At 36.7% G+C, this 19,966-nt stretch overlaps 1 protein-coding gene across 4 annotated transcripts in view; it reads left to right on the top strand.

Moving 5' to 3' along the window:
• LOC142354268 (uncharacterized) overlaps nt 1–19,966 on the top strand; it is a 301,959-nt gene that overhangs the window by 263,381 nt on the left and 18,612 nt on the right. The gene's annotated exons all lie outside the window — the stretch shown is intronic.

Genomic DNA, 19,966 nt, shown 5'->3' with positions numbered 1-19,966 from the left:
GTAAATCTCAGCTCGCTCAGCTATTTATGACGCTATAAATCGCTGAGACTTTTAACTGTATAATAGTCAATTTTATCATTCAGAAAGTAGCCAAGCATGTTTTATTGCCCTAGATATACCTCAACTTTATCTGACAGCTATCATTTGGATGTCAAATGCCGTCTTTTCTAACAAAGTTTTCCTGTACTACTGTACCACCATCGTCCAACTCTGTTTTCTGGTTAGGTTTGTCTAAAAGTTGTTCATGTGTTTTATTAATACCCATTTCAGACACCCTGAATTTATGATGTTTGTCGACAGAATCTATAGAACCAAATCTAAATCAGTTATTGCACATATACTTTTCATCTTAAAGGGGGTCTCTAACACATGGTTTTCAATTGCTGTTGGTGTTTTAATTTTTTGAATCATCAAAAAAAAATGGGTAGGATGTATTTCGGTCCTCTTTTTGTGCGATTTTCTACTTGGTCAATTTTTCGTCTGACTATTTGGCTTGTCGTGCTCAGAAGCACGATAAACTAGCAAAACCCGAGGGCTCTAAATTTCCCTGCAGAGATCTAAGAATTCTGCCAGTATAAGTATTCGGCACATCGATACTGCTGAAGAGGTTCAATTTAATGACTTGCACGTGAAATGCGAGAGGTATTAACCCCCACACTTTTTGTTTCACTGGATTCCAAGGACAAAAGTTGGTTTTGAATATTTAAATTTTGAAATTAAGAAACTTTCTCTTGCAATACTTTGCAATATCAAACTTTTGAAAATTTGCAATATCAAATTTTGCAATATCAAATTTTGCAATATCAAATTTTGCATTATCAGGTTTGGAATATCAAATTTTGCAATTTGCAATATCAAATTTTGCAATATCAAATTTTGCAATATCAAATTTGCTATATCAAATTTTGCAATATCAAATTTGCAATATCAAATTTTGCAATATCAATTTTTTTCAAGTAGTCATTTCTCGATTGCTGTCGAGAAATATTGCTGTCGACGACGTTTCAAGCAATTTTGTAAACGTGTTGTTTTTTATGCAAAATTTTTGCGGGACAGTTTTGACTTTTCGATTGACGTTTACACACTTCACTTTTTCTTTTGCATGATTTAAATCCTGCACTCGTTCAGAAATTTGAGCAGTTGAGCTCAAATGCCGGCAGTTCACTACTAAGAATTAATTCAATAATTAATTAAAAAATGCGCCGAATTTGAAGTTCTTAAATTTAAAATTTATTAGTGGTTATAGTGGTATATAATAACCTGTAATTTTAGTTACTGATTTTAGTTAGTAACTAGAACTGAAGCAGGCTGCAATAGGTTCGAGCTCCCACTAGTCGTTCGAGAACAATTCCGTCGATAGTCGGTTATGTTTTCTTTCTTCATTAGCCTTGGCCAATAAACGTCTTTCAAGGCTTCTGTGTGGTTAATGGGTATATTTAAGCGGCCTTCATTTAAATTGGCCTTCATTTAAATCTATTTAGATTTGGCCTTCTTGGTAAAAGCTTGATGAGTTTTGGCAATCATTACATTTTTGTTAATATTGTTTGATTGTTAGTTTCTCAACTTTTGAGATTGTTTTTCTTTTCGGCTGGCACTGTTCAATTGATCTGCTGGTCAGGTACAGGAGTTCTAAGTTTTTCATTCAATTCTTTTGGATTGTTTTTCACTACTTGTCCTGCTACGTTTTTTTTTAATTCGCTTTACTTTTTGATCACGTTTTTCGTTTTACATAAGTCACGATTTTCACTTTTGACCTCTGACTTATTTCACTCACTGTTTCAACTGAATGGATTTTAAATTCTTTCACGCATTCAATTGCGCAATGTGGTGAATACTGTCAAAGTCAAAAGATCGAAATCAAAAGACTCGGGATAAACCGATAAATCCCGGTCTGTAAGTCATATGTATTAGGTTATTAAAGTTCATTAAGGCGATTGCTAGCAGACACTGTTATTAAGCTTAATAGATTTCGCTAGAATCTGGTTTAAGTATTGATTCAGAATCTAACAAACTGAACATTGAATAAGAACACTTTTTTGAAACTTTTTCTATTTTTGAAACTATCTATTCTATTTTTCCTTTTCTGTTTCAATCCCGATGTTCATCAAGCGCGTCAACAGAGGCTCTTCCAGCAATTTGCCGGCTATGTTTTGGTAATTTCTGGAATATTCCTACCCATTTTGGTAGTTGCTCTCAAGCATAGTTCTTAGTATTTGTAATTGCTCTCAAATGAAGATCGTAGAAATTTTATTGGACGTCTTGTCTTGCATGAAGGCATTGCGTTATATTAGAGCCTTACGAGTGGTGAGCTGAGTGAAACCCTCTAGTTGTAAGATTCGCCCTAGTTTGTAAGATCGTGATTATACAAAACTTTTTAAGAGACATAAATTCATTTTATGAAGAGCGGTTCTTAAGGGCAGACTTTGTCCCTTTCACAAACACCGCCCACTTCCTCCTCACGCCACTACTGCACCCCATCCCACCACATCATTTCATCCTTAACACCGCACACTCGCAGAATACCGTGCTCCCGCGTCGATAAAATTTCGAACAATCCGGGCTTGTCTTGTCATGTTTTTTCAAGTCTACGTTTGGGTCTCTTTTTTGTTGCGATCACTCCTCAAGCAGTAACTTCTGCCTCTCAGCGGCCAAAACTTCAGCGCGTGAGGGTCACGGGTCATATGTTTCTCTCTTGGCATGATTTGTTCGGTTAATCAGGTGATCTTTTAATCGTACATCACTTACTGATAAAAAAGTACTTGCATTCGGTTATGAAACTTAACTCAGAATAAAAACTCATAAACTCCAATACATTTATTGCAGTTGCTGTGTTAATTTACTTAATATCAGTCATGGTGTTTTTACCGCATTGTGCTCAAAATGGACTAAAATTCGTCAGTAATATTAATGGCCGACCTTATCTGTTGAGCACGCTGTTATTGCGCTCCTCTTGTTTTTTCATTAGCCGACTCAGCTTCTCAGCCGGCTATTATAGCGCTCCTATTTTTTTTACAATTCAAAGAGTTTAAATTGTATTGGGGCGCTGTCTTGTTTTTATGATCTGTTCACACATTTTCATGATTTTTGAAGTCAAATTGGAGTTGTGGTTTTGGTCACGCCGAAACAGGAAATGGAGCGAAAAAGCGAGTGGTTTTGCGGCGTGAATTTTTTCGCTCTAATTTTAAAGTAGAGTGAGAAAACAGTGTTTGAACAAAAGTTCGGTTTCTCGCTAGTGATTTTTTGTTCACATGCGCCAATTTCACTTTGATTTTTAATGTTTAATAGCCGCAGCAGCCGGCTATTATAACGATCCTATTTTTTTGTTTACTTCGTCAAATAAAATTTTTTCGCTTTACCTTAGTGCAGAGCTTGTTGAACATTTTGTGATATCTTTTTGACTTCTCTAGGCTAGTTTCACTCTTCAAGTTTTTTATCTGAAAATGGTTCAAAGTTTTTACGTATTTTTTGTCATTTCTGAGTTTTTTTTACTTATATTACTCGTAAGTTGACCTTTATCAAAGTTTCTAAAGGTATTTTGCTAGAAGTAATTACTTTTCGTGTCCAGTTTTGAGCTATGTTTTGGTAACGCAAACTTAGAGACGCAAAATGATTGTTTTTGGGACGCGAAGATTGGTTGCTGAATGGTTTGTGCGCGAAAGATATGGTTTTGAAAGATAAACTTCTTGAATATTGGCGATTTTCCAATGAAGTTTTCAATTTCTTTCGTGTATGTGAACAGTTATGTTATGTGAGTTACTTTTTTTAATAAGTTTATCTTTTAATTTTTAGATTACTTTTTTTGTTTATCTATCTTAACGGCCATCAAATTTTTAGTAAGGATTGAAAGGGGCTAGTAGATAGTTTCTATAGACAACGAAGTAGTTCTGAAGATAATATCACGTATTTTGCATCTTTTTAGTAAGAAATGCGTTTTTCATTTAAAAAAAATCCGTCGTTTTTTTTCGGTCTTTATTGCCAGTAAAACTTAAAGGTTCGCAGATGACACATTGGAGACAAAAAATCTTTCGATGATTTAAATGTTACTGCAAGAAATTTTAGCGGCTTTCAATAAAAATTCGCAATTTCATTTTTTAAATAGCGATTTTTTCGAGTTATCTATCTTAAGTGACCAATAAACCCCTTGTCACGCCCCTATTTCGTCCCTCATAGTTACGTGATGATTTTCCTTTAAATATCCATAAATAAGTGCTATAATTTAGTTCATATTCAGTTAGTTTCAAGGCCATATATAGCCAGTATTCCATCTAGGCCTGTAACCCCTAATTTGTTTATGTTTATGAGAAACAACCGCAGATTGACAGTTTTACTAGCAAACACTTCAAGTGCCTAAAAGCCTCAATATTTACTTTTTTGAGTTTCTTGATGATAAATTCACATAATCAGTAAATAACTTCATGAGATTATGTACTTGGTGAAGTAATTATTCTGAGAAAGTAGGTGCTAATACGGAACTTGTTTATGTACTGAACAAACACCAAGAGACGTACAAAAGCCGGAAATCGCCCTACTTGAAAATCAGTAAATATTTGCGAAGGACCAATACAACTCAAGGCACAACCCTGCGGACCCAACTATCACCAGAACACCGGAGAACCAGCCTGACAATCAGTTGCCTATCACCTTATAAAAACTTGATAAAACTTGAGAAACTTCTTGTTAAAATTATTAAACAATTCTTGCTAAATTAATTAAAGATTGAACTGGAAATTCTCTTGAAAACCTCTAAGTTTGATAAACTAAGTTACAGATGAAATAGCGACTAACTTAATACTAAAATGCAAGGCAAATTAGTGGATATATCACGCATCCGAACCGCTCAATAAAAGGCTATTACTAGCTAATTTTATTCAAAATATATCTGCTAAAAATCGTACTGTGAAACATCAAAATAAGTCCTTGTAAAATGGCAATAATTCAAGTTAATTACTCCTCATATAAACCTCAATAACACCACGAGGAACACTACTAAAATCAGTGCGTAACATGGTGACAGGAGTTATTAACTCTTTTTCAGTTTAACGGACCAATAATTCGATTAATTCCTTGATATTTTCGATATTTCCTTTCTTTATTCTGTTGTTTTCTTTCTTCTCTTCTTCTTCATTACCTTAAGAGCCTCCAATCATCCAGAACCACATCCAGCACTTCCTTTCCGAGCAAGATGATAACACAAAAAGCAGTAACAAAGGAAAGAATGGGTGGAAACTGTGTTTGTGTCTCTGTGGACTAAATGCAACGGCAATGCAAAAGTGTTTGAGTGCACAATAACTGGAACAAACTCAACCACAGCCGCCACAACGGACAAAAACAACACAGGGTATTTGCAAACGAGGATATTGTGAGTAAATGAATTTGTAAAATTAATTTTGGTGCTTTATTTATGTCAATTTATAAAGAACAAATTCTCCCCGCTATTAATAATTGTCGCTCTTCCCCCAATTTTGTTGAACATATTGAAGGAAATCACATTAATTATACCCAAAGAACAGTAAAACGCAAGCTCAGATAGTAACCGCTTTCTCCTCTTCATTTTATAGGTCTATCGTTATTTATGTGCTAGATAAAGATGACAAACGTGTTGCAATTTATTGGACAGCAAAAAGTCTAAACCAAAAAGTTCGCAAATTTGGCCTTATTCGTAACAAACTTCAATCTGACAGAGATATTAACCTTGATAACATCATCACTGATTATCAGATAACATCAGAATAATAAATTACTGAAACCATCACTTAATTATTAACTAAAAAGAGGGCAAAACAAAGTTTAAACAAAAAATAAAAAACAATTATATTTTATTTCCCCGCCCAGCTCCGGAGGTTAATGAATCAAACAGTGACTTCGGTCAGTTATGCTGTTGCCTATTTGAGTGCAGCTTCCACAAGGCCTGTGCGGTCGTGGTCCCCACGAATTTTCCTAAACTAAGGGGCACTCTTTAGAGGTGAGACTTCGGCGGCCCATACGGCTTCAACGATATAAGTCTGACGATTCGACCGGAGCTTTAGGAATAGGTTTATAAGCAGCCCTTCTTTAATACTTTCTGAACGAATGGTTTCAGTAGTTTCTTTTCTGATATTCTTGTGCTATTCATTTAACTGTTTTCATCTCTTAAAACCCCTTAATCTCTCCATTAAGTTAAGTTAAGTGTGCTATTTAATACTTTAGAACGAAAGTAAGACTGATTGAACGAAAAGTATATAATCTAATCGGGTAAAAAGCAAAATGGCACACGCGCAGATCAACATCACGCCTTTTTGCGGATCAGAAACGGACAATTTTAACGAGTTTGAACAACTAATAACAGGTGCAATCGGAGTTGCAGCAATCGCAAACGCGCAACAAGCGAACTTTCTGCAACTACATTTAAAAGGAGACGCTTTACGATACTTCTTAACCCTACCAGAGGCTACCAGACTAGTCTTCGAAGACAGTATAACAGCCCTAAGAAATAGATTCACGCAGGATGACTTGAGAGAGATCAGAATTATAAAGTTAGAGAATCAAAAGTTTAATCCAAAAACAGACACTGTTAAAAATTTCTTAGGAAAGTTAAGAACTGAAGCTAATAAAGCATATCCAGCACCTGAAATAGTAGTAGCGCCAGCTGGACATGGTGACCCAGAAGCTCGTAGATTTGAAAGAGAGACAGCAGCAAGAGATTCTGCCCTTCAGATGTCAGAAAACAGAAAAAACGAACAAATAAAGCGCTTCTTTATTAAGTCTATGCCAAATTGGCTTAAGCGTAAGCTCTTAGAAAGACCAGATACAGATACCATTGATCAATTATGCACCTTAGCTAGCCAACAGATTGCAATAAGGGAGATGTGTAATAGAGAAGAGTACTTTGATGACGGATTTAATGAAATAACTGAAACAAACACTGATAAAATGTTAAAAGCAATAACTACTATTTCAAATAATCAGAAACAACTTGAGCAGAAACTTGAGCAGAGATCAGCACCTAAAAATGAGCCACCAGAACAAGGCCCAGTAAACATTTTTACACCACATTACCCTCAACAAGTCTGCAGACAAAGTTATAGACAAAATTTCCGCCCCCAATATCAAAATTATCGACCAAATTACCCCCAATATCAGCCTAATTATCGTCCAGTTCAGCAAAACTATCGGCCCCAGCAACAGTATGCCCCTCGTGCTAATAATTACCGAGAGTTTAGACCGCAATTTAATGCCCCTAGACCATTCTATTATAATCAACAGCCACAAACCCGGAATTATTGGCCCGAACCTTCAGATAGCCCTCCATTTGTTCATCCAGCTTATGTTAATAGACCAATTTATCGGTTCCCTACTAAAAATACCCCTGCAAATCTTCTTCGACAGGGAATAGTTTATGGTAACCCAGCGCCAGCCCAAAACGGATATGGTAGTCAACAAGCAAACCAGTTTAATTGTGCATGTACTCCTCAAAATAGAAATATGAGAGGTATGAATTTCCCATTTAATCAACAAAAAAACTAATAAAGCCACCCAACTTTAAAAAACAAAATAAAAATTATAAAATCTCAGTTAACCATTATAACGAAAGCACGTCTAGTCCTAGTTTAGATAAAGTAATAGATCCAGTTTATAACAAAAGTAACAAAAAGCGTAGAAAACGCAAAAGTAATAATAATAAATGTAAAGTGAATAAAACTGTGCAACTCCCAACACAAGTACCTCAATCCACACTAAAGCCAACACCACATGTTCAGCAATTATTCAGCATTGTCCCACTTTTAGGCAGAACATTGTCCTATGTTAAAGTTAAATTTAATGGAGAATTAGAAAGACGCGCACTAGTCGATACAGGAGCATTTGCAAATGTGATAAGTCGTGAATTCTACAAGGAAATAATTAACACAAATATTAACTCAATAACAGAAATAGAAAAACCTGATCTAGATAAAGTTAAAATGGCAAACGGCAACATAGTTAAAATTGATAAAGCAATTCAAATTACATTTAAATTGGGCACACAAACATTTACTGAAGATTTCCTTGTATTAATTGTCACAACTCCCGTAATCCTAGGCAACCCATTCTTCGTTAAACATAAATTTAGCATCTGCCCAGGACAAAGTTACATTAAATTCCCTGATCAAACACTACAAATAAATGAAATAAAGCCAGAAAAGCAACCCAGAAGAGTTGTAAAACGTAAAAAATTCGGAGTTTATACACAGAAAAAGCAGGTCTTACAACCAAATCAACAAGCAGTATTAGAATGCAAGCTTTATGATAAACTAGAATCATTCACTGACCTCTGTGGGGTAATAATTCCAAATGAAATCTTTGAAAAAGACAGCGAAGTAATATTAACGTCTTCATTAAGTAAAGTTGCTGAAAATAATATCCTTTACATCTACGTCCTGAACATTACTGATCACCCAATTACCATAAATAAAGGCGAAGAAATAGCCAAATTTTCATTCTTAACATCAGACCAAGCTGAAAAGTTGTAGAAGTAGATCCTCAATTAATAAATGTTGCAAAAATGAGCGAAAATTACTTAACAGAAATAAATCAATTAATTCAAGTTACAGACACCCCGAAAAGAAAATCTCAGCCAGCGAAACCGGCCCCGGAATATGAAAAACTATGGTTCCCAACGCCTGAAACGTGCCCAGATCCGACAAACTTGTCGCCCTTGCAGAGAGATATCTATGAGCAACTGCTAAAACTGCAAGAAATGGAGAAATTGGATCCAAAGGGTAACCATCAGGATAAAATAACCTTTTTGAGCAAATTCCCGTGGGAGAAATCGGCCCTCAATGATGAGCAAAAAGCAGTAGTAGGTGAACTATTAGTTGAATTCAGTGACATTTTTGCAAAGCATAGATTTGACGTCGGATACAATACAGATTTGAAAATAAAGTTAACTCCAGAAAGTAGCATACCAATTTACGAACAAGGCCCTCCAACGCCCGTCCACTTGAGAAATGAGCTACAAGTAGAGCTCGCACTAATGCATTATTACGGACTGATAACAACTTTGTCTCAATCAAGATATAGTAGTCCACTTTTTGCACAACGAAAGAATTCAGGAAGACTTAGACTATTAATTGACTTGAGAAAAGTAAACCACTTGTTGAAAAATGACTACGTGAATACGAATTTCCCGATTTCAAACATGAGTGACGCAATAAACTACTTTGCCGGAAAAAAATTGTTTACGAAACTTGACTGTTCTCAAGCATACCACTGTGTGCAAATGGCAGACGATGTATCAGTGCAACTGCTAGCATTTAACTTTGCTTCGAGAACATATGCATATAAATGTCTTGCACAAGGATTGAATAAGTCAGTAACAGGATTTAGTTCCTTTATTAGACATTACTTGGACCCATGCTTAGCTTCAGGAAATTGTACCCAGTTTATGGATGATATTGGAAATGCAGTAACAAATTTTGAACAATTGGTACCCTCTTTACGAGAAATTTTTACGTGTATACGTCAATCTGGATTGAAACTGTCGCCCGAAAAGTGTGAAATAGCAACAGATACGATGAAATTCCTTGGAAATAACATCAGTGCAGAAGGAATATCACCAGAAAAATCAAAAATAACTAAATTTCTTGATAAATTCAAAATGCCAAAAACAACAAAGCAAGTAAAACGACTAATTGGCTTCACCCAATTCTTCCGTAATTACATACCTAATCTAGGTGAAAAACTAATGTCATTTTACAAGCTCCTGAAGAAGGATGCAGTAATAGAAACCACAGAAGAACATGTAAAGGCATTAGAAGTAATAAAGAAAGATTTAATGGAAGCAACGAATGTAACTTTGCGATTGCCAAAACCAGGGCTACAGTATGTAATTCTTTGTGATGCTAGTTACCACGGTGCAGGTTTTGTACTAATGGTGGAAGACTACGTAAACGAAACAGGAAAGAAAGAAAAGAAAACATACGCTCCCGTATCGTTTGGATCGCATTTGTTTAATGCTACGCAATTAAAGTTCTCAATTTATTACAAAGAGTTCCTAGCCTTGTACTATGCACTGGACTACTTTTCACACTACATTTGGGGATCAAGCAAACAAGTAATTATACTCACCGACAACAAAAGCCTTACACAATTCTTTCAGTCAAAAGTAATACCGCCATCTCTTTGGAATTGTTTAGACAGAATACTCGCCTTTAATATAGTAATTGCTCACATTCCTGGACGCGCTAATTACGCAGCGGATTTTCTCTCGCGAATGGAGAATGAAAAAACAGCAACAATGTCTTTAAAGTTAACAGATAGAATTCCAGTCAGAGAAATAGAAATAGATACTGAAGCACAAAATCCTGATATTGAACTGAACGTATTATTTGACACTGAAAACTTTAGTAATGAAATTAATAACGATGAACTTGATGTACTTAAAAAGCTTGGATATTATGAAGATTACAAAAAACGTCAAAGTAACTTACCAATCACAGAAATACAAGGGCTATTTAAACTAAAATGAAAAACAGAAATAAATTCAATTGAGTACCCAAATCCATTAGATGAGTTTCCAGACCTTACAGACAACTTAATTAGCCTTAACTTAGCAGATGAGCAGCAAAAAGATGCAGACATTAGAACAGTAATAAGCTGGATTCAACAACATAATCAACAACCAGACTTAAATTATGCTTCAACCAATTTAAAAAAGTATCACAAACATTTAAACAGATTAATTCTTGAAGGGAATGTCTTATACCGGAATTTTTATGATGATACTGGAAAAGTACTTCATAAACAATTCTGCGTACCTAAGCATTTGTGGAAAGAGACTATATATAGGCTCCATAATTCACAAACAGCAGGTCACTTAGGCATTAAAGCAACAATCCAAGAATTCAGAAAGCGATTCTATTACCCAGGCTTCACCGAACATTTCATAAGTTTCATCAAAAACTGCCTCACTTGTCTTCAACTTAACAGAGTACCAAAAAGCCATATTACACCAAAGTTACAACCAGTCAGTTCACTACAATCATATCCAGGAGATATGCTCCAAATTGATTTAGTAGGCCCCCTAAAGTCATCGCAGTATAAGTATGTTTTGAGTGCAATAGATGTCTTCACAAAGTACCTATTCGCAGTTCCATTAACAAATGGATATGCCGACACAGTAGCCCGAGAACTAGTAAAGGTGTTCTTCCAGCACAGCTACATTCCTCAAACAATACTTAGTGACTTAGGAACTAACTTTACTTCTGAATTGATGTCAGAATTAGCAAGTTTACTAGAAGTAAAGTTAAAACATGCCTCACTAAAGCACCCTCAGACTATTGGAGCAGTAGAACGATCTCACGGACCACTGAAACGAATTCTGAAACTTAATACAGAAGAACAATGGAAAGACTGGCATAAATATGTTCCTCTTGCAACCTTTATTCATAATACTTCATATCATTCAGCGACAAATTGTTGTCCTTCAACTTTATTTCATGGCAGAGAACCCATCAAACCCCTTGACATACGGTTCTCCAGAAAAGTAATGGAGGCAGTAGCAGTAAATTCTGATTTCGTTAATGAACTGCAAGACGCCATGATGCAAAAGTATGGAGAAAACAAAGAAAAATTAACGACTGCTTACCTGAAGTACAAAAAGTATTATGATCAAAAAGCATCAGCTAAACCGATTCTGGAGAAATCATTCTGTTTACTTTTGAATCCTAAGCTACTAGAACAATCAACAGTAATAGCTTCCCAAGTACAGAAATGGCTCCCGCTATATAAAGTGGAAAAAGCCCTTACTGATTCTAATTACATCATTCGAAAAGTAAATACGAATTACACCCAATGTGTTCATCGAATCAGATTGAAACCAATCCAACCAAGTGAAACTCCTGAAGACCTCGAAGTCATCAACCCAGTAAACTTTCAACCAGATCCATCTAGAAGACAACACATGGAGCCAGAGCTTTTTGATAAACACATTCCAGAACTGATAAATGAACAAAAGGAAACAAAACAAGCTACAAAAGTGAAACAAGATCCAGTCAGAGTGACCATAAATGTTCCACTAGGTGGACCATTAGCAGGACCAGCAGTAGCAGCACCTCCAGCAGCCCCACTGGCCCCACCAAGGGTAGTAGCACCAGCAGTTAGACCACGAACTGCCCCAGTTCATCTTCCAGTATTCGACTCCTCAAGTTCAGATGACGCAATCCCAAATTTATTTGATGAAAATAGTAGTTCAGACGAAAATTTAGCTGACCTAAATCTGGACGCAGAGCAAATTGCCCGAATACCAGTTAATCCGTTAATTGCTGACGAAATTAGACAGCAAGAACCAGAAGTTCGCGTTCCTCTTGTATTATCCTCATCAGACGATGAAATGTTTTTACCAGCTCAACAGCCACAGCCGTCAATAGTACCACTTGATATTGAATCGCCTCCAGAAACACACGAAGAACAATTTGCTTTAACTGATAGAAAAATAAGAGCCAGACCTTATAACCCAAAACGAAAACCAGAGAAAAGTTCATTCAAACCACTAGACTACCAACGGCGAAAAAATGTACGCGGATTTAAATTCGATAGAGAAATAATGTTGCATAAAGAAGATAGAACAAACCCTTACCTAACCAACCAAGTTAGAAGATCAGGCAGTCCTAGACCAAAAAATGCACGTGCCAGACTGGAACAAGAAGAAAAACGTGAAGCAATAAAAGCATCAGCACAAGCAGCACAACAGTCAAATACACCAAGTAGAGAGACAAAACTAGATCAAGTTCGAGCAAGTATAGCAAAATATTCAGGGAGAACGCCCAGCAGTTCAGCAAACAGACCAGTAACCAGATCTCAATCAAAAAAATCTTCACCAGGCTCATATAATCAAAATTTAAACCATGTTAGTCAAGAAATAAATGCAACATATCTAAGTTCTCCAACAGATATCTTATATTCACCACACTCTTTTGCACACTGTATATCAGCAGACCTTGCAATGGCAAAGGGATCAGCCCGACAAGTCAAAAGCTGGTACCCAGCAGCCCCAAGTGCAATTAGACTTAGATATCCACCTGATATTGGCTCAGTTTTAATCTACTTCGACCCCATTTCTGAACGATATATCTTCAGTTTAGTTACCAAATCCAGATACTACCACAAACCCACTTACGAATCAGTATTAGCAAGTCTCTATGAACTGAGAGAAATAGTAATAGATGCAGGAATTACATACTTAAGTCTTCCATAACTCGCCAGTGGCTATGATAAATTAGATTTTAACATCATTTTTGAGATTATATGTCAAGTCTTCGACCCTCTACCCATAACCATCTATATCCATTAGCATGTACAGACCCAGTACAGTCAAGCAGTACCCTTCATCCGCCACAAAAGCCCAACAAGCCTGAGCAACTTAGCCCTAAAGCCCAAAAATTGCCAAAAAACCGAAAATTTTTGACCTCAAAATCCAGTTATTTTGATATATCTCCAAAACTACTTGTCCGAACCTGGATTAACCTATTGTTCTGAAAAGCCCTTATCCAGTAGAAGCGATTCCAGCTATTATTGACCCCATTCGACCCGTTGTAAGTACCAAAAACTTAGCCTAAAATTGACCCTTCTGAAAATCCTAGGTTCAACTCAGAAAAATAGTCATAGAATTGTGAAAAATGCCCCGATCACCCCAAACTTTTGCGCTGCAGCATTTTTCAAGCCGACGAACCGACATGCAAATTTTGAAGCGATTTGGAGAACTTTAATAATTGAGTGACGCTGGAGCCCTCAATTTTTGACACTTTTCGAATCCGCTCGAATTCAATGATAACTCCCACAAAAAACCCCCAATTTACCCATTTTATAGCCCTAGACCATCCTACTGCTCACGCTTGACATGCCAGTACCCAAAAATCCCGTCAAAAATCAATAAAAGTTGAGTTATGACAAAAATACCGAACCCTACCAAAGTGTGCTAAAATTGATTAAAATGTAGTGTAAATTATACCCCAAAAATATGCCAAAAACTGTCCCAAATGCCTCCAGCAGCTACTCCCAGCTGCCACCCGCATGGTACAACCTCAAAAAACCGTTAAAACCCATTATTTCTAAGTATATGTTGAAAAATGACGAAAAAACGAAAATTGCGCTTCTGCTTCAATTCACTGCTTCAAAAATTTTGTCATTTTATCTCCCACTTGACCCGATTGAAGCCACCTATACCCCCTACAACCCTAGTGCAACCCCCCAATAGCTTTGTAGTACCATAAAAACCAGTCCCAGCTCATCCCAGTATCAACCATGAAGACTTAAACCCAAATAAGCTCTGAAATTGCCACAAATTTGTCAGGAAAAATCCAGTTATTTCCCACTAGAGTCAAAAATACTAACTTCTGACAAAAATTAACTATACCATCAGCACGCCCACATCTATAGCTCTCAGAATATGCACTCCCAGCCCCCTAGTGCTAATACAAGCTGAGAAAAGCCTGCCAAAGTAACGAAAATCACAAAAAATCGAGTGTAATTTCCAGAAAAAGTGATCAAAAATGCATCTTAATACCCGAATATGCCCAATTTTATTGTTAATTCAGTTAGCCCTACTCATGAGTAGACCAACCATAGCAATATCAATCATTTTGAACAAGTTTTTCATAACCTCATAGCCAATAACCTATCCCCTATCTGGGCCTTTCCAAAAAACCCAGGTTCACTGCAGCAAAAACGTTATAACTCGTAAAAAAATAGTTGAAACTGCCCAAATTTTTGCGCTGCAGGGTTTTTTGAGCCGATAAAGCGATTCACCAATTTTGAGCTCAATCGGAGCATTTTAAAAATTGAGTGACGCTGGGCCCCTCAATTTTGGAGACTTTTTGAAAATTCACGCACATGTTTATAAAATCCAAAATATTGATCGAAAACCTGATATTATTAGCTTAAAACATCCGCATGCTCAAGCTCTACACGCTCAAATCAAAAATATTGAAAATTGTTCAGTAAAATGTTGAAATAATAGTAAAAAACTGAAGCCTACCAAACTCTTCTCAAATTTGCCAAAATAGAGCCAAAATTAGACTATAAAAATAGTATCAAATAGCCGAATTATGAGCGCATATCCAATATTCAGTCTCCCTAGTAGTTGTCGAAGCCTAATAAATCCATACAATCGCATAGAAATTCATAAATGTTGAAAAAAGTGAAAAAATCGAAAATTGCACATATTTCACAAAATTTGTTCCGAAATTCTAAAGTGAAAAACTCAATATATTAAAGTCAAATAATGCATTAAACTACACCAATAGCTGCCACCAACATAGTACTTACTAGTATGACCCACGATTACCGCCAAAAATCAATCATCTTCAATCCATGTCAACTTATGCACAAAACATGACGCATCACAAGTAAAAATTCAGTAAATTTCACAGAAAATCTGGCATAAAACCTAAGTTACTCAACTCCAAACCTACCAAAATGCTACCCCTGATAGCCACAGATATCAGTAACAACAGTTAGCACCCGATTTAGGCCACTAGAGAATCACCAGACTGACACATGTCTCGAAGAAGCTCAATTAGTGGAAAAATCATGCTTGAAAATTCGCATTTTGGACCCAAAAATCAACGTTATGACCCGATAAATAACTCCAAACCCTATAATTCAGTAACATACATTAGTACCAAGCACAGAGAGTACCATTTTAACCATTCAATACCGAAAATGTATGAACAGTGAAGACTTATTTAGATCGAAATTTGATGATTCAAAAATAGCCAGGTTCAGATCACGAAAACAATCATAACTTTGCGAAAAATGCATAAATTGCGCCAAATTTTTGCGCTGCAGGGTTTTTTGAGCCCCTGAAACGATCTACCAAATTTGAGCCCAATCGGAGCAATTTAAAAATTGAGTGACGCTGGAGCCCTCAATTTTTCGCATTTTTCGTTTTTTCAGACATCAGTAAAAAAGTTGACCAAAAAGTGTCCAAAAACCTGAATTTATTGCATAGTTAATCCCCACCGATGTCTACTGAAAGGGCCAAGCCAAAAAATTTGCCCAAAGTTCAATAAAAATTGAAAAATTCACATATTTACCACACCAGCCCTGATGCGGAAAAATCACCAAAATTACGATAAAATTACATGTGAAAATTAGTACCAAATACTCTTCCAAACCAGTTCAAATTACACACAAGCGCTGCTAACAACCAGAATAAGTATCTAGAACCATTAGAACCAGTCTATGATCATTAATTGACAAGTAAATTAAAGTTAATGCCCAAAAATCAAAAAAGTTATGTCACCAAAATTTCACTTTCACAAATATGTCATTATAAAGTCACACACTGCAATTAAAATGTTACCACACGTTCACACACTTCACAGCTGCTAGTCCCAACAGTCAAATCCAACTATCAAAGCTACAATTGACAAATAATAAGTAAAAACTCACCTATAGATGAAACTAAACTACATGATGAATATAATTGCACCGACACTAGTCAATTCTCATCGGCGCTATCCTCAGCTACGGTACCACCACCACTAGTACACTGACCGGACTGACCCCTTGTCCTAGTAGAACGAGTCAAGTACCGCTCAGCATCATCCAAACTGAATAAATGCTATCAAAATAAAGAAACTGCCTCAAAGTAGCACTAAAATTCGATTAATTCGGCACAACAACAGTTTAAATACCATGCTATAACGACCGCTACTAGTTAAATAACACATGCCGCAAAACACACAACAACGCTCTGAAAATACAATTACACCCTTCACTAGCATTCACTTATTTACTACGCCTCCCTAATTCTTCCTTTTGTCCCCTACTTATATCCTCAACCCCCCCACAAAACAAGTCTTGATATATTAATTACTACCATATTAATAAGCACCTTATTAAATATTAGTAGCACCAAGTATATTAGTCAGTATATTAGGTTATTTTACACCAAACTACAACTAAACATATACAGTTAAAAGTCAGTTAATAAGTTAAATAAATAAATATAAATAACTAGTTATACTGCCGTCTCCTCCATCTCAACTTCTCCCTCATCTTCCTGATCTTCACTCTCTTCCCTCTCCCTCCTTCTTCCCACACATCTTCCTCTCCTTCTCCTTCTCCACATCCCAACAATCCCGAATAATATGAATAATAATATGAATACTATTAATAATATTGAGTCCCAATTCCAACTACTTCCTCCGTCTTCTAAGCTAATATCTACAGTTGAACTATTATTGATATTACACCCTGGGTGCCGCAAACGAGACCAGTGAACCTGGTTCCTTGACACAAACCTGGTCCCGTTGCCGCAGCACCCCAGAGTGATATTATTCGGCCCGGCAGTAATATTGAAACACATATTGATATCAAATAATCTGAAAAACTCGAAAAAACATGTAAAGACTGCATAATTCGACCCCCCCAACCACTACCCCCATCATCACACACCCATCATTCAACCAACTAACCACACGTCAACATGTTTAAACACCATATTCAGTAGTAATATCAATAAATACACACATCAGCACACATCACCTAAAAGTAAAGTACACCTGAAATAAATAAACATCACATAAACAAGTGCGATATTGAGAAAACTAGATCTAGAAGCCCGAGTAAAGTAACTAAATGAGCAAATAAACACCGGAAGACCAATTAGAGCCGGTTGAAACACTCAGAAGAGCCACATCAGTAGAAGATTGTCCTGAAACATTGTCGATATTATTGAAATATGAAAATGTTACTCACAATTGTGTTGAATCTCTTACTTTTCGGCCCCACTTTTGAAACCCCGATTAATACAGAAGCAGCTCTGGATAAAGGCATCATCTTCCATAAAGAAGGAAAGATTCTGATTACCGAAAAGTTCATAAATGTGGAATTTTTAGTACCGTTTCCTCGCTATAATTTCACTATCAGACAACAAGTAGAGACTCTACTTAGTGAACTCTAAAATAAATGGATCACGCAATCGGAATTTTGCAACCTTACCCACAGCACTACTTACCGGAACAAAACAGCTTCCTTCAATGTTGATTGGCTTTACGCAAAAATACTCAATGAAACAATAGAAGCCGAAACTGAAGTCCTTAAATTACGTAACGAGACTGAAAAACTCCTTACCAGAGTCGAAGAAGACTCTCACAATCGACAGAAACGAGCCGCCCCGCTTGCAATTGCAGCCGCAGTCGCTGGAATTGGACTCGTTGGTCCAGGAATTGCAATGAGTAGCGGAGGATGCGGTGGAATTACAGGAATTTTCGGATCTTGTCAGCGAACGTCACAAAATGCTGAGAACATCGACAGATTAGCCAGCAGTTTCAACAGCCTCAATGACTATGTAATGGAAATCGGCGCACAAACCGATGAGAAATTCTTCCTAGTTGCTGACGAACTTGCAAAGGTTTACAAAGTTCAAAACGAAATGCAAGAAAACCAGAACAGAAACTGGAAACTAGTAGAGGAACAGTTTGCAATTATAGATCATAATCTGAACGCACTAGCAACCTGCATGGAAATCCAATTATCACAGCAACAATTGAATTTTAACTTTGATACAGCAGCTTCATTACTTCTCACTCTTTATGCAGATATTAAAAGTTACAGAGCAGCCTTATATTCTTTTCGAATTAATGTTATAAACGCAATTCCTACTTTGCTTGACAAACGTCTTCCAATCTCCTTAGTGCCTCGTAAATCATTGATAAAGATCCTTGATTCGGTCCATGATAGCCAAAAGAACGCCCCAGATCGTCTAACTTTGGCAATACCCATGACTGACATACTTCGTACTACGATGCGAAATTAGTACAAGAGATTTCGACAGTTGAAGACGGACTTTTACTGACACTAGCCATTCCCCTAGCCTCTAGCCAGACAGTGTTCGAAGTTTATCGTGCAATAGTAATCCCTATGCCTCAGAAGGACTCCGTAGACGCCTTAAGATATGTAATAGAGGGAGAGTACTTAGCAATCTCAGAAGGACAGATGGAAACCACAGTATTGACGAAAGCTCAGTATGACAACTGCCTTGGATCGCCACGATACCGAATCTGTCATGAGACAATGGAAACCCACCTAGGATTCTCCTCGTGTCTAGCAACCCTCAAGTTTCACCACACAATCTCAGCATTGAAAGTATGTGATACAGAGAAGGTTGTGTTACCCAACCCAGAACGAGCACAGAACCTCGGATACGGAATTTGGCTCCTAACATCAGCTTCAAGTGATTATACCCTTAGTGAGATTGGTACGGATGAAAATGGCCGACACATCAATGTTCCTCACAAAGGTTGTAACATCTGTTTAATCACATTAAAATGTAGACATACAATGTTCAGTGACAACATTAAGATTCGAGCTGATTTACAAAGTTGTCAGTACCTTCCAGCAATCAGAATTAATGTTAAATTACCAGATCCACTTGCCCATTTAATTGATTCAGTGCCTAACATACATGAACTTCCGAAGTATGACTCTCCCACCGAAGCAAATCTCGACTTATTAAAGAAAGTTAAAACAGAATTTATTTACTCGAACAGAAAATTATCAACAGAGTCACTAGATGCCATAGCAAAACCAATTACCACTGAAATGAAGACATTCAAGCCAGCACTAATTGATAAACTTGAATCTTACGTACCGATCAAACTTTCCCTTTCATTAACCATTATTGTCTTTATCGGAAATCTAGCGTTACATATTCTCTTCATGTTCTTATACCATAAAGTAGCCTTTGTACGACGAATGGTACCAAATTTCATGAAGCTCAACGGAACCAATGTACCGCTAAACCCAGTAGTTTCCGTACCCAAACATCTGAAAGCAGATGTAGTCACAACTCTAGCAAAACAACTCAAGCAACCACCAACAGTCATTTCCCCAGAAGAACTTGGAACCCTCAAGCGACAACGACGAAATTCCATGCCTGCAACTTCTACCATATCACTCAATACCATGGACCGATTTAACACAGATGACGAACTGGATCATCAAG

The sequence above is a fragment of the Convolutriloba macropyga genome, chromosome 15 (assembly GCF_964194025.1).
Source record: "Convolutriloba macropyga chromosome 15, txConMacr16.3, whole genome shotgun sequence".
In the NCBI taxonomy this organism is placed as follows: Eukaryota; Metazoa; Xenacoelomorpha; order Acoela; family Convolutidae; genus Convolutriloba; species Convolutriloba macropyga.
The sequence above is the reverse complement of the archived record's forward strand: the minus strand, read 5'-3'. Positions and strand labels throughout refer to the sequence as shown.